Raw genomic sequence first — 14,085 nt, 5'->3', positions numbered from 1 at the left:
GGCAGACAGGTGGGCATTGGGAGAGTTGTGAGAGAGTGAAGAAGGTGGGAGTATGGCGGTAAAGAGGGGAACAAGGAATGTATTATCCCCACAATCTGTCGCATGCATCAGAGACGTGGACATGGGAGTGCAAAGCCGCAGCAATCAAGAATACGTGCAGAGGAACATGAGTTGTACAAGAGGGGTGTAAAGCCAGGATGGCATGGATGAAGTAATGGAAGGGGGGAGAGGTTTGGCATGGGTGTGATGGTGAAGGGAGTGGATCAGGGAGTGGGTGGTGCTGCTGGGAGCGATGGTTTGGTAAGGGTTGACAGTGAAGGGAGGGAGGGGAGTGTGTGGTGCACTGAGATGGCTTGGTATGGGTTGACAGTGTGTGAAGGGAGGGAGTGTGTGTGGAGTGGGTGGTGCAAAGCTGAGATGGTTTGGTATGGCGAAGGACAGTGAAGGGAGTGGGAGGTGTGAGTGGGTGGTGTGCTGAGATGGTTTGGTATGGGCTGACAGTGAAGGGAGTGGAGGTGGAGTGGGTGGTGCGCTGAGATGGTTTTGAGGAAGGGTTGACAGTGAAGGGAGTGGAGTGTGTGGAGGGTGGTGCACTGGAGATGGTTGGTGGCGGGTTGGACAGTGAAGGGAGTGGAGTGTGGAGTGGTGGTGCACTGAGATGAGCCGGGTATGGGTTGACAGTGAAGGGAGTGGGAGTGTGGGAGTGGGTGGGTGCGCTGAGATGGTTGTATGCGGCTGACAGTAAGGGAGTGGGAGTGTGGAGTGGGTGAAGCGTGGTGCACTGAGATGGTTTTGGACACATGATGAGAATGGGGAGAATGAATTTGCAGAAGAGTGTATGAGGGAAGGATTGAGGAGGGGAAGACCACCTGCCCAGGAAGTGGATCAGTAGGGAAGAGTGAGTATTGGAGCGAGGGGAGTTGGAAGTAGCAGGATTGAGTGTGCTGGAGATGGAGTGCCAGAACAGGAGAGAGGAGTGCACTTTCTGCTGCAAACACCTGTGCCCCTGGAGGGGAAAGTTCTCACGAGGAGCAGCAGGGACGTCAGAGATGGTGACCGACAGATAGATAGGTCATTATCATGGGATCACGGAGTAGTAGGGAAAACTTGCCAATCGCTTCCACCCACTTGTACAAGTCACTTCCACACTGTTCAGTGTGAGGCACCCGTGCATTTCTTACACAGGTGCCTGGGCAGACATGCAAAGCAAAGCAGAGGCCGCCACGGGGGACTGCCGTTGAGCGAGTGCTTCTTGCCAGGCCAGTTTCTTTTACTCTCAGGGTGGCTGTTATGTGTACAGATGTGGAAGGATTCTGCTGGGGAAACTTTCAGCATGGATTGACATACAATGGCGATGAGAGAATGCAAAGAAAATAAACTATTTGGAAAACTATTAATGTGATAGGCCTTACTTTAATTTTCAGTCAATTATATTGGACAGAAGTATGTACATACCATTAGGTTGATGGGTTTTTCTACTAGTTGAACATTTTTGAACCTTCTTTTATATTTTGAGGTTCAGAATTGTGTTTGCTTTTTGGACATAAACATATCTATGACGGGCTGCTCCAAGGGCTGATGCAGGTAGTGGCAGGCCGTTGTGCCACCCCTCCTCAGCTATGCGGGGGACTGGCTGCCCATTTGTTCCTTTTAGACTGTGAGAGGCAAAGTACTAACATACTTTTATTTTAGTAATCCAGATAATTTTGTACAAAAAATATAGTTGAGAGAAAAAAGATTGAAGAGGAAATGTAAGAGGATTGTGGGTTTAGAAGGGTCTGAACTCTTTCCATATTTCGGTGTCGGCGTCGCCGAGTGAAGTGGTTAACTGTAGCAATGAAGTCCATAATTTGGGTAACGGCAGCACAAGCCGCAGCAGCCATTATTTCGCAGTCGGCGCTACATGGATACAGCACCGACTGGTTTGTTTACGTTGTGGATATAAGCAGCCGACCTTGGTCAGTGATGCACACCCAGAAAAGTTGGGAGTTTCCGGTTATTCTACCGCCAACACAGTTGGAGCGAAAAAGGTATTCAGTGACATACCGGGCCCCTGGCCTGCAAAGCTAAAAACTGTTTGCTGACAAACCTGGCAGCCTCAATTTCTGCTGCCAGCAGATGTGTGTGACCATTCTTAGGGGTTTGATTGAGCTCCATGTATTGACTGTGTCAAGTTGGTGTTTGGGAAAAAATAAAATGCAGAATACATGTTGGTGCTGGTGAACTGGAAACACTCGTCTGTGAGATTGGGAAGTTAAGTTTCTGAAGACAACTCTGCACTCAGTACTCAGGTTTGCAGTCTGTCTGTAGTCTGCCCAGGTTGGTTAAGACACAAAAAGCCACTGCAGAAAAATGAAAAGTGACTTACCATCTTGGTTGTGTTTTTGATAGTGTTCTGTAAAAGGAGAAAGCTGAAAGTAATGTTCAGTCAAAAATACCCACCCATCTGTTTTGTGTGTTTGAATGTGTGTGCACTGCGTGTGTGTGTGTGTGTGTGTGTGTGTGTGTGTGTGTGTGCACAGTGTGTGTGTGTGTGTGTGATTGTGTGTGTGTGAGAATCAGTGTGTGTGTGTGTGCCACTGTGTGTGTGTGTGTGTGTGTGCCACTGTGTGTGTGTGTGTGTGTGCCGCTGTGTGTGTGTGTGTGTGTGTGTGTGTGTGTGTGTGCATCAGTGTGTGTGTGTGTGTGTGTGTGTGTGTGTGTGTGTGTGTGTGCATCAGTGTGTGTGTGTGTGCATCAGCACTGCGTAAAACAGTGTGCACTGTGTGTGCATCAGTGTGTGTGTGTGTGTGTGCATCAGTGTGTGTGTGTGTGTGTGTGCATCAGTGTGTGTGTGTATGTGTATTACTCTAGTTGGTAATTGGTTGATGGGCCTGAGCTACACTCGTGCCGGTCCGGTTCCATATTCGTACTTCGTCCAATTTTTCCCCAAAATAGATGATGCATGGGGTCGATCCCAAATGTTATTATATTTATGAAATAAAGCTGGTGTGAGGAGATTTTTCTCATTTTCTTGCTTAGAGGGCCTTTAACCCAGTAACAGCGGGGATCATGTTTTAATGGTCCCTCCAACCGGAAAAAAAAAATATAGTGTAAATCACCCTCACACAAAACCATTTCATAATATAAGGCACGTAAAGCATTTGTGATCAGGATTATGTATCATCTATTTTGGGGTTTATATCATGGCACAAATTTCTGGCCCATCAAGCTGCCATGACAAGAAGCGGGTAAATTTGCCTGCATTGCTGGCACATTAAAAGCCACAATTTGGCCCATCGTTGCAGTACACTTATTATTAAAGCCACAAATTTTGCCCATTGCTTGCTGCTACAGCATTAAAAGCCACAATGGCCCAATTCTAAATTCATCGTTGCTACACATTAAAAGCCACAATGGCCTATCAATGCTTACAATGTTAAAGCCACTAAATTTGGCTCATCGTTGTGTTACATTAAAGCTTGGCTAAATTTGGCCCATCATGTTACACACAGCTGATACAAATTTGGCCCATCGCTGCCACAACATTAAAGCCACACAATTTGGCTCCATCGCAAGTTACACATTAAAGTCACAAATCTGGGCTCTATCGTTCGGTTACACATTAAAGCCACAAATTCTGGCCCATCGCTGCTGTTGCTACGTTAAAGCCACAAATTTGGCCCATCACGCGCACGTTAAAGCTGCCAAATTTGGCCTGACGTTGCTGGCCGGTTAAGAAGAAACATGTGATCTCCTGCAGCTACTGGGTTAATACCTATGGTCCTAGAGCCCAAATAGTTTTAACCTTCCTGCCTTGGCAATATGAGGACCAGTGACCAAAAACCAGAAGCAGGGTACTGAAGTGGCGCTTCAATGACCACCAACATCAGGAGTCAAGCCGGGCCAGTCCAATTGCTACAGAGCAGCATTGGGCAATCGCCTTCCGAATTATCTTACTTTCATTAATGATCGGCGTTACTTCCACCAAGTGCCGGATACTATAGAGACTTCCCTCATGTGGTTACCTAAAATTTCCTCCTTTTATATCAATGCCACCATCACACAAGGCACCTTCTCCTGGTATTCCTGTGCAACTGTGAGCCTGGAGATGATGGAAACAAGAGTCGGCGGGTGGAGAGGTAGGAAGGAAAGCTTTGGTTAGTCGGCGCAACATCTGTGGTCGGCATATGCCGGAGAGAGAGTATTGGAAGGGGGAAGGAATTATAGGAGAAGGGGAAACATGACCGCATGGAGACGGGACACAAACCCCGATTAATACCTGGTAATCCCATTCACTGCTGGGTGGACAGGGGCGTAGGGCACGGGAAAAGCCGCCCAAATTTTTCAACTCCACCTGGGAATTCGAAACCCGGCCTCTCAATCAGAGCCGAGTGTGTAACCACTGCACCACGAAGCCCCTCAGTAGGTAGGAAGGGGAGTATTTGAGGGCGGAACAAGTGGATACAGCGGGTGCAGATTGCAACTGAAAGAAAGAATGATTAGAGAAAGTGGAGAGCAACAAATATGCTGGAGGAAGAGTGATTGAAAAAAAATGTAGAGTGGAGGAAGTGGAGCAGATTGAAAGTGAGAGAAAGAGTATGATTAGAGAAAGTGGAGAGGGTAAGCATAATATGATGGAACAAGAGTGAGTGAGAAGGGAGTAAGATGAGAAGTAGAGTGAGAAGTGGTGCAGATTGAAAGTGGAAAACGAAGAGAAATAGTGGAGTAGGTGGACTAGGGGAGTAGACGGCACTTGAAAGAAAAATTCAGACTTGTGAAATAAACTGTAGCTAGAAATTTTACGTACACAATAAAGAGAGTGTCGCAACTGTAACAAGGTGGAGCAGGCGTGGACGTGGAGGAAGTGGTCTATGTGGAGTATTGTAAAAAGGGAAGAGAACAGCTAGGAAATTACAGTAGAGAGGTGAGCAAGTGGCGTATAGAAGGGTGGAGGTGGAGTGATGGTAATGTGAAATGAGGGAGAGGGACAGATTGGTGGGGTGGAGTTTTGGAGAAGATTGAACTGGAGAAGATAAGCAACTGGAAAGGTGGAAGAGTAGTAGCTCAACAATAATAGAAGTGGAAGAGGTGGAGTATGTGGAGAGGTGGGAAGAGAAGTGAAAAGGTGGAAAGGGAGGAATTTGAGTGGAGGAAAGGAAGGAATTTGAGGAAAGGAAGGGAATTGAGTAGAATGGAAGGGAATTTGAGGAATGGAAGGAATTTTAGTGGGAAAGGAAGGAATTCTGAGGAAAGGCAGAATGAGGAAAGGAAGGGAATTTGAGGAAAGTGGAAAGGAGGAAAGTGGAATTCTGAGAATGGAGGAAAGAAAGGAATTTGAGGTGGAAAGGAAGGAATGAGGAGGAAGAGAATCTGAGGGAAAAGGAAGGGGAATTTGAGTGGAAGGAAGGGAATTTGAGTGAAAGGAATGAATTTGAGTGGAAAGGAAGAGAATTTGAGTGGAGGAAAGGAAGGAATGATGGGAAAGGAAGGGAATTTGAGTGGAAAGGAAGGGAATTTGAGGAGAATGGAAGGAATTTGAGTGAAATGGAAGGGAATTTGAGTGGAAAAGGAAAGGAATTTGAGGAAAGGAAGGAATTTGAGGAGGGAGGAATGGAGGGAAAGGAAGGGTAATTTGAGGAGGAATGGAAGGAATTTGAGGAATGGAAGGAAATTTGAGGAGAAAGGAAGGGAATCTGTGAAAGGAAGGAATGGAAAGAAGAAGGAATTTGAGAGGAGGGAAAGGAAGGGAATTTGAGGAAAAGGAAGGGAATTTGAGGAAAGGAAGGAATTTGGAGGGTGGAAAGGAAGGAATTTGAGGAAAGGAAGGGAATTTGAGGAATGGAAGGAATTTGAGTGGAATGGAGGAATTTGAGTGGGAAAGGAAGGGAATTTGAGGAAAAGGAAGGGGAATTTGAGGAATGGAAGGAAATTTGAGTGAAAGGAAGGAATTTGAGGAAAGGAAGGAATTTGAGGAATGGAAGGAAATTCTGAGCGGAAAGGAAGGGAATTTAGAGTGAAAGGAAGGGAATTTGAGGAAAGGAAGGAATTTATGGAAAGAAGGGGAATTCTGAGTGGAATGGAAGGAAATTTGAGGAGGGAAAGGAAGGGAATCTGAGTGGAAAGGAAGGGAATTTGAGTGTAGAAAGGAAGGAATTTCTGAGGAAAGGAGAAGGAAATGGAGTGGAAGGAAGGAATTTCTGGAGGAAAGGAAAGAGAATCTCTGAGTGGAGGAAAGGAAGGAATCTTGAGTGGAGGGAAAGGAAGGGAATTTGAGTGGAAAGGAAGGGAATTTGAGTGGAAAAGGAAAGGGAATTTGGAGGGAAAGGAAGGAATTTGAGTGGAAAGGAAGGGGAATGGAGTGGAAAGGAAGGGAATTTGAGGAAAGGAAGAGAATTTGAGTGAGGAAAGGAATGAAGGAATAAGGAGGAAAGGAAGGAATTTGAGGGAGGAAAGGCAAGGAATCTGAGTGGAAAGGAAGGGGAATTTGAGTGGGGAAAGGAAGGAAATCTGAGGGAAAGGAAGAATTGAATGAGGAAAGGCAAGGGAATTTGGAGGGAAAGGAAGGAATTTGAGTGGGAAAGGAAGAGAATTTGGAGGGAAAGGAAGAGAATTTGCGGGGAAAAGGAAGAGAACTTCAGTGGAAAGGGAAGGGGAATTTCAGTGTAGAAAAGGGAAGAGAATTTCAGAGTGGAAAGGAAGGAATTTCAGTGGAAAGGAAGCAGAATTTCTAGGGAAAGGAAGAGAATTTGAGTGGAAAGGAAGGGAATTTCAGTGGAAAGGAAGAGAATTTCAAAGGAAAGGAAGAGAATGGAGGAGAAAGGCAGGGAATTGGAGGAAAGGGTAGGAATCAGTGGAAAGGAAGAGAACTTCAGTGGAAAGGAAGGAATTCTGAGGAAAGGAAGGGAATTTGAGTGGAAAGGAAGAGAATTTGAGGAAAGGAAGGAAATGGAGGAAGCAAAGGAATTTGAGTGAAAGGAAGGAATTTGGAGTGGAAAGGAAGAGAATTTGGAGGAGGAAAGAAGGGAATGGAGTGGAAAAGGAAGAGAATTTGAGTGGGAAAGGAAGAGAATTTGAGTGGAAAGGAAGAGAATTTGAGTGAAAGGAAGAGAATTTGAGGGAAAGGAAGAGAATTTGAGTGGAAAAGAAGAGAATTTGAGGAAAGGAAGAGAATGAGGAAAGGAAGAGAATTTGAATGGAAAGCGAAGGGATTTCAGGAAAAGGAAGAGAATTTGAGGGAAAGGAGGAATGAGTGGAAAGAAGGAATTTGAATGGAAAGTGAAGGAATTTGAGGAAATAAACGAGGAAAGGAAGAATTGAGGATGAAAAGGAAGGAATTTGAGGGAAAGGAAGAGAATTTGAGTGGAGCAAGCAACTTGAGTGGAGGAAAGGAAGGAATTTGAGGAGGAAAGGAAGGAATTTGAGTGGAGGAAAGGGGAAGGAACTTGAGGAGAAGGAAGGGAATTTGAGGGAATGGAAGGGAATTTGAATGGAAAGGAAGGGAATGAGTGGAAAAGGAAGAGAATTTGAGGAGGAAAGGAAGGAATTTGAGTGGAGGAACGGAAGGAATTTGAGTGGAGGAAAGGAATGGAATTTGGAGGGAAAGGAATGGAATTGAGAGGAATGGAAGGGAGAATTTGAGTGAAGAGAATGGAGGAAGAAGGAATTTGAGTGAAAAGGAAGGGAATTTGAGGGAGGAAAGGAAGGAATTTGAGTGGAAAGGAAGGAATTTGAGTGGAAAGGAAGGAATTTCAGTGAGAAGGAAGAGAATTTCAGTGGAAAGGAAGGAATTTGGAGGAAAGGAAGAGAATTTGAATGGAAAGGAAGAGAATTTGAGTGGCAAGGAAAGGAATTTGAGGAAAGGAAGGAAATTTGAATGAAAAGGAAGGAATTTCAAAGGAAAGGAAGAGAATTTGGAGTGGGAAAGGAAGAGAATTTGGAGTGGAAAGGAAGACAAATTTGAGGGAAAGGAAGAAAATTTGGAGGAAAGGAAGAGAATTTGGAGGGAGAAAAGGAAGAAAATTTGAGGAGGAAAGGAAGAGAATTTTGGAGGTGGAAAGGAAGAGAATTTGAGTGGGAAGGAAGGAATTTTGAATGGAAAGGAAGGAATTTGAATGGAAAGGAAGGAATTGGAGGGAAAGGAAGGAAACTGGAATGGAAAAAGGAAGGGAATTTGAGTGGAAAGGGAGAGAATTTGAATGGAAAGGAAGGGAATTTGAGTGGAAAGGAAGGGAATGGAGTGGAAATGGAAGGAATTTGAGTGAAAAGGAAGGTGAATTTGAATGGAAATGGAAGGAATTTGAGGAAAGGAAGAGAATTGAATGGAAAGGAAGGAATTTTGAAAGGGAATGGAAGGAATTAGAGGAATGAAGGGGAATTTGAGGAGGAAAGGAAGGAATTTGAGCGGAATGGAAGGAATTGGAGTAGAGGAAAGGAAGGAATTTGAGTGGAAAGGAAGGAATTTGAATGGAAAGGAAGGGAATGAATGGAAAGGAAGGAATTTGAGGGAAATGGAAGGGGAATTAGAGGAAAGGAAGGAATTTGAGTGAGGAAAGGAAGGAATTTCTGGAGTGGAGGAAAAGGAAGGAATTTGAGTGGAATGGAAGGAATTTGAGAGGAATGGAAGGAATTTGAGGGAATGGAAGGGGAATTTGAGGAAAAGGAAGGGAATTTGAGGGAGGGAAAGGAAGGGAATTTGAGGAAAGGAAGCGAATTTGAGTGGAAGGAGGTACTTGAGGGAAAGGAAGGAAATTTGAGTGAAAGGAAGAGAATTGAGTGGAAAGGAAGGAATGGAGGAAAGGAAGAGAATTTGAAAGGAAGGAAAGAAGAATTGGAGAGGAAAGGAAGAGAATTGAGTGAAAGGAAGGAATTTGAGTGGAAAGGAAGGGAATTCTGAGTGGAAGGAAGGAATTTGGAGTGGAAAGGAAGGAATGGAGGGAAAGGAAGAAGAGAATTTGAGTGAAAGGAAGGGAATTGAGGGGAGGAATTTGAGTGGAAAGGGAAGGAAATTTGAGGTGGAAAAGAAGGCGAATTTGGAGGAAAGGAAGGAATTTGAATGGAGTGAAAAGGGAAGGGAATTTGGAGGAAAGGAAGGAATTTGGAGGGAAAGAAAGGGAATTTCTGTGAGAATTTTAAGGAATTTGAGTAAGAGGAAAGGAAGGAAATTGGAGGGAAAGGAAGGGAATTTGAGTGGAGGAAAGCGAAAGGAATTTTTTGAGTGGAGGAAAGGAAGGAATTAAGGGAGTGAAAGGAAGGGCTTTCTGAGTGAGGAAAGGAAGAGAATTTGAGTGGAGGAAGAAGGAATTTTGAGGAAAGGAAGGAATTTGAGTGGAAAGGAAGGAATTTGAGGAAAGGAAGGAATGAGGAAAAGGAAAGGAATTTGAGTGGAAAGGAAGGAAATTTAGAGGGATGAGGGAATTTGAGGAAAGAAGGGAATTTGAGTGAATGAGAAGGGAATTCTGAGTGAAAGGGAAGAGAATTTGAGGAGGAAAGGAAGGAATTTGAGGGAATGGAAGGGAATTTGGAGGGAGGAAAGGAAGGGTGAATTTGAGGGAAAGTGAAGGAATTTGAGTGGGGAGAATGGAAGGAATTTGAGTGGAGGGAAGGACCATTGAGGAGGAAAGTGAAGGGAATTTGAGGGAAATGGAGGGGAATGGAGGGAGGGAAAGGAAGGAATGGAGTGGGATAGGGAGAATTTGAGTGGAAAGTGAAGGAATTGAGGGAGGGAAAGGAAGGAATTTTATGAAAAGGGGAAGGGAATTTGGAGTGGAGGAAAAGGAAGGGAATTTGAATGGAGGAAAGCGAAGGGAATTTGAGTGGAGGAATGGAAGGAATTTGAATGGAAAGAAAGAGAATTTGAGGAGGAAAGGAAGGGGAATTTGAGGGTGGAAATGAAGGAATTTGAGGAAGGAAGGGAATTTGAGGGAGGAAAAGGAAAGGAATTTGAGGTGAAAGGAAGGGAATGGAGGGAGGAGGGAGGGAATGGAAATGAAAAGAAGGAATTTGAGTGAAAAGGAGGAATTTGAGGGAAAGGAAGGGGAATTTGAGGATGGGAAAGGAAGGAATTTGAGTGAAAGGAAGGGAATTTGAGGATGAACATTCAGCCATGGCTGATACATGCTGGCAAGTTTCTACAGTGCCAGATGATAGAAAGTATATGCTGGAGTATGGCAGGGCGGTTTGTGGTAACGACTGTCATCGCTGTTCATGAGGCGTGGTCATTTACATAGGGGTGGCAGGGGGATGGCAAGGGGTAAGGAAGTGGGGGTCACGATCCAAGTGAAAGCGGGCAGGGGTAAAAAGAAAATGCAAGTAAAACAATAGTATAAATAAATAAATCACAGGGGAGGGGCGATAGGAATACGGAGGAGGAGGTTGTGGGATGTATTAAAAGGTCAGTGCAGACAACGATGGTAAGTAGAGACATGATGGGTGGATGATGATGCTGGTATACACCCGCGACACCTTCAAAAACGGAAGCCATGCTGGTCAAATTAGCACAAAGCATGTTAATAGTTGTACCCATCAACACTATATAAGGTATCACAAGGCACCCTCAAGCCACATATGTATTGGACTATTTCTTAAAGCTGTCTAAAGAATGGATGAATCGTGGTCCTAATGAGTGTTTCTTTTGAAGTTCATGCTACTGAGGAAGGGGATCAAACTACCACCAGGGTCATGAAACTACTGGGATGGAAATGCTGTCAAATCATGCTGAAAGCCTTGTCGTAATATGTGAATCTCTAAGGAGGAAATGTTTTAAAACACGACCCATAGTATGTATTTCTGGGCCAGTTAGATACAGGCTCCTCCTTTCCTTTGCTGCACACTCAGTCAACAAACTATTCTTGGTTATACCTAGCATATACTGAAGGCCTAATTATGAGAGAGAGAGAGAGAGAGAGAGAGAGAGAGAGAGAGAGAGAGAGAGAGAGAGAGAGAGAGAGAGAGAGAGAGAGAGAGAGAGAGAGAGAGAGAGAGAGAGAGAGAGAGAGAGAGAGAGAGAGAGAGAGAGAGAGAGAGAGAGAGAGAGAGAGAGAGAGAGAGAGAGAGAGAGAGAGAGAGAGAGAGAGAGAGAGAGAGAGAGAGAGAGAGAGAGAGAGAGAGAGAGAGAGAGAGAGAGAGAGAGAGAGAGAGAGAGAGAGAGAGAGAGAGAGAGATGAGAGCACATAGATTACATAGAAAATCAGACCACAGTATTCTACGGGTCTCAGGACTCTCCTGGTGGTCTGTCTCTTGGAACCCTAAGTAGATTTTACATTAATCAGAAGACTTCCAAAACGTTGCATTTCTACTCACGATTGAGCATTAAGTTGAAGGAAGTGACGGTCGAGTTTATTTTTGAAGGGAGTCAATTGTGTTACACCGGGACCACTGATGATGGTAGATTATTCCATTCTCGCACTCACAACGTTGGTGGAAGAAAATTTGGTGCAGTCTGAATTCTACTTCTGTCTACATCTGAGTTTTACGCCATTGTTCCTCGTGCGCAAAGTGTCATCGATCGCATAAACAATGTTGATCTGTCTACATTCGTGAAACCATTAAGTATTTAAATACATTCGATCAGTTTTCCTCGGAGTGCGACGTTTCTCAAGAGAGAACATGTTAAGGGTAGAAAGCCTTCTTCGCAGGACTTTGTTGCGCAAGGAAGGGATCATTTTCGGCGCCGGACGCCAGAACACTCTTCTAATTTAGCGAAAAATATCTTGCTATAGGGGAGACCAAAACTGTACCGCATATTCCAAGTGGGTCTGACTCAAACTGTTGTAGAGCGGGGAGTATTACATTTTGGTTTCTTGAATGTTACAAAGTTTTTTTAATGAAGCCCAACATATCTGTTCAAGCTTTATTTGGTTGCATCGATGCATTGCTGTGAGAATTCCGAGGCTGATTTGACGCGATTTTGACCCCCAAGTTCTTGACGCATTGAACGCTTTTGGAGTTTAACGCCGCGCATTTCTGGTATTCGAACTCTTTATTATCGTTCGGAACTCTGAAGCGATCCTGGTACTTGCCCACGTTAAAGGGCATCTCCTATCTATCCGACCACTACGCGAAGGCATTCCCATCTATCCGACCAAGTTGAAATTTTGTGCAAACCTTCTTGAGGCCTTTGCCTGTCTTCGTCAGTGAGAACCGAGTTACCAATCTTTGTGTCGTCTGCAAATTCTACTAATGCGGTTATTGAGTCCAACATCCACGTCGTTGATGTAAATAATGAAGAGCACTGGGCGGCGACCGAGCTCCTGAGGGACGCCACTAGTGACAGGCGCCCACCTCTGGTTAAATCTGTCGATCAATACTTTGTTGTCTGTTGCTCAACCACCAAGTGATCATTGGTTTATTTGACCGTCAATACCTATTTGCTAATTTGTAAAAGTAATCACGACGTGACTTTATCAACGCTTGAAATCAAGATAGACTGTCCAGTGATTTGGTTGATATTACAAACAGTGTAAAGAGTGTCATATAAAAGGTTAACAGGTTTGATAGGCAGGGATTGTTTCGAAGCCATGTTGTGAGTCTCTCACCAATGAGTGGCTTTTCAAGGTAAATTCTACACCTAGCCCTCTACTATGCCTCGGCAGTTTTTACCTACAACCGAAGTTAGACTAATGGGCCTGTAATTACCTGGTACTTTTTGTCTCCTTTCTTGAAAATCGGTGTCACGTTAGCCTTTTTCCAATCTGAAGGGACGATGCCTTGTCGCAAGGACATATTGAATACGGTTGTGAGGGAGGAGAGTATTTCGCTCTTTGTTTCTTTCAGCAGAGTTGGATATACTTTGTCAGGTCCAGGACTTTTATTTGTTTTAAGTGAATGGAGAGCTTTAAGGACTTCATCGGTTGTTATTTCAAAATTAGGCAATGCATGCTCGAGATTTACAATAGTACTGGTGTTGGTGGTAGCGAGAGGAAGACTGTTAGTATTAAACACCGAGGAAAAGTAATTGTTTAAGAGGTTTGCAATGTGTTGGCTGTCAGTCACTAGTGCACCGTCGCTGTTTGTTAAAGGTCCAATACCACTTTTAATCGCCTTTCTGTTGTTTATGTAACTGAAGAAAGATTTCGGATTATTTTTACAGTTGGCTGCAATATTTTCTTCGTATCTACGCTTTGCCTGACCTACTAGTCTTTTTACTCGTCGCCTGGCATCATTATAAAGTCTAATGTTTTCGGGCGTGCTTTGTTCTTTCTTTAACCTGTAAAACAATTTTCTCTCATTGACTGATTGTTTAATTTCGCTATTAAACCACGGTGGGCTTTTATTAGTGTTAATTCGCTTCTCGCACAAGGGGACGAATGTGTTCTGCTGAGTGAGTAAGTGATTTTTAAGGCTTAGCCAGGCTTCCTCTACGTTGCCGTCATCTGATAGTTGTATTTCTGTTAGTTTTTGTCGGATTTCTACGAAGTTAGCTCTTTTGAAATTGGGCACCTTTACTTTATTTTCAGTCACTGACGATTGAGCTTTAATGTCGACGCGCACTAATTTATGATCGCAAGAACCGAGGTGTTCTCCTACCGTGACACTACTGACTAGGTTATCTTGGGTTGTTATAACAAGGTCGAGTATATTATTTTGTCGAGTTGGCTCAGAAACCATTTGGCTTAGATAATTTTCTTCTAGAAATTCGATCATTCTATGTGACTCGCCTTCTGTACCTGACAGTGTCGCCCAGTCGATATGGGGAGGTTAAAGTCTCTAATATCAGTGAGTCGCTGTTATTAAGTGACTGCCTTAAGACGCTGTACATTTCAAGGTCGTCATCGAGTGATTGCCCGGGAGGTCTGTAGGTGACAGATATATTTAAGTTGACTTTTGCAATGTTTACTCGCACGCACAAATGTTCAACGTTACTGTTTCCCGGTGTTTTGTCAGTGGGTTGCAAATAGCTTTTGACATAAAGGGCGACGCCACCGCCTCTACGGTTTACACGATCTTTGTTGAAGAGTCTGTAGCCATCTATGTTGTATTCGGAACTTAAATCAATATTTGTGGTGTCGATAAATGTTTCGGTTATAGCAATTATGTCAAAATTTTCTGTTAAAGCAAGACATCTCAGTTCATCAAATTTGTTTCTTAGGCTACGCGCATTGAAAC

This window comes from Eriocheir sinensis, chromosome 64 (assembly GCF_024679095.1).
Source record: "Eriocheir sinensis breed Jianghai 21 chromosome 64, ASM2467909v1, whole genome shotgun sequence".
In the NCBI taxonomy this organism is placed as follows: Eukaryota; Metazoa; Arthropoda; class Malacostraca; order Decapoda; family Varunidae; genus Eriocheir; species Eriocheir sinensis.
This window is presented reverse-complemented; position numbering follows the sequence as displayed.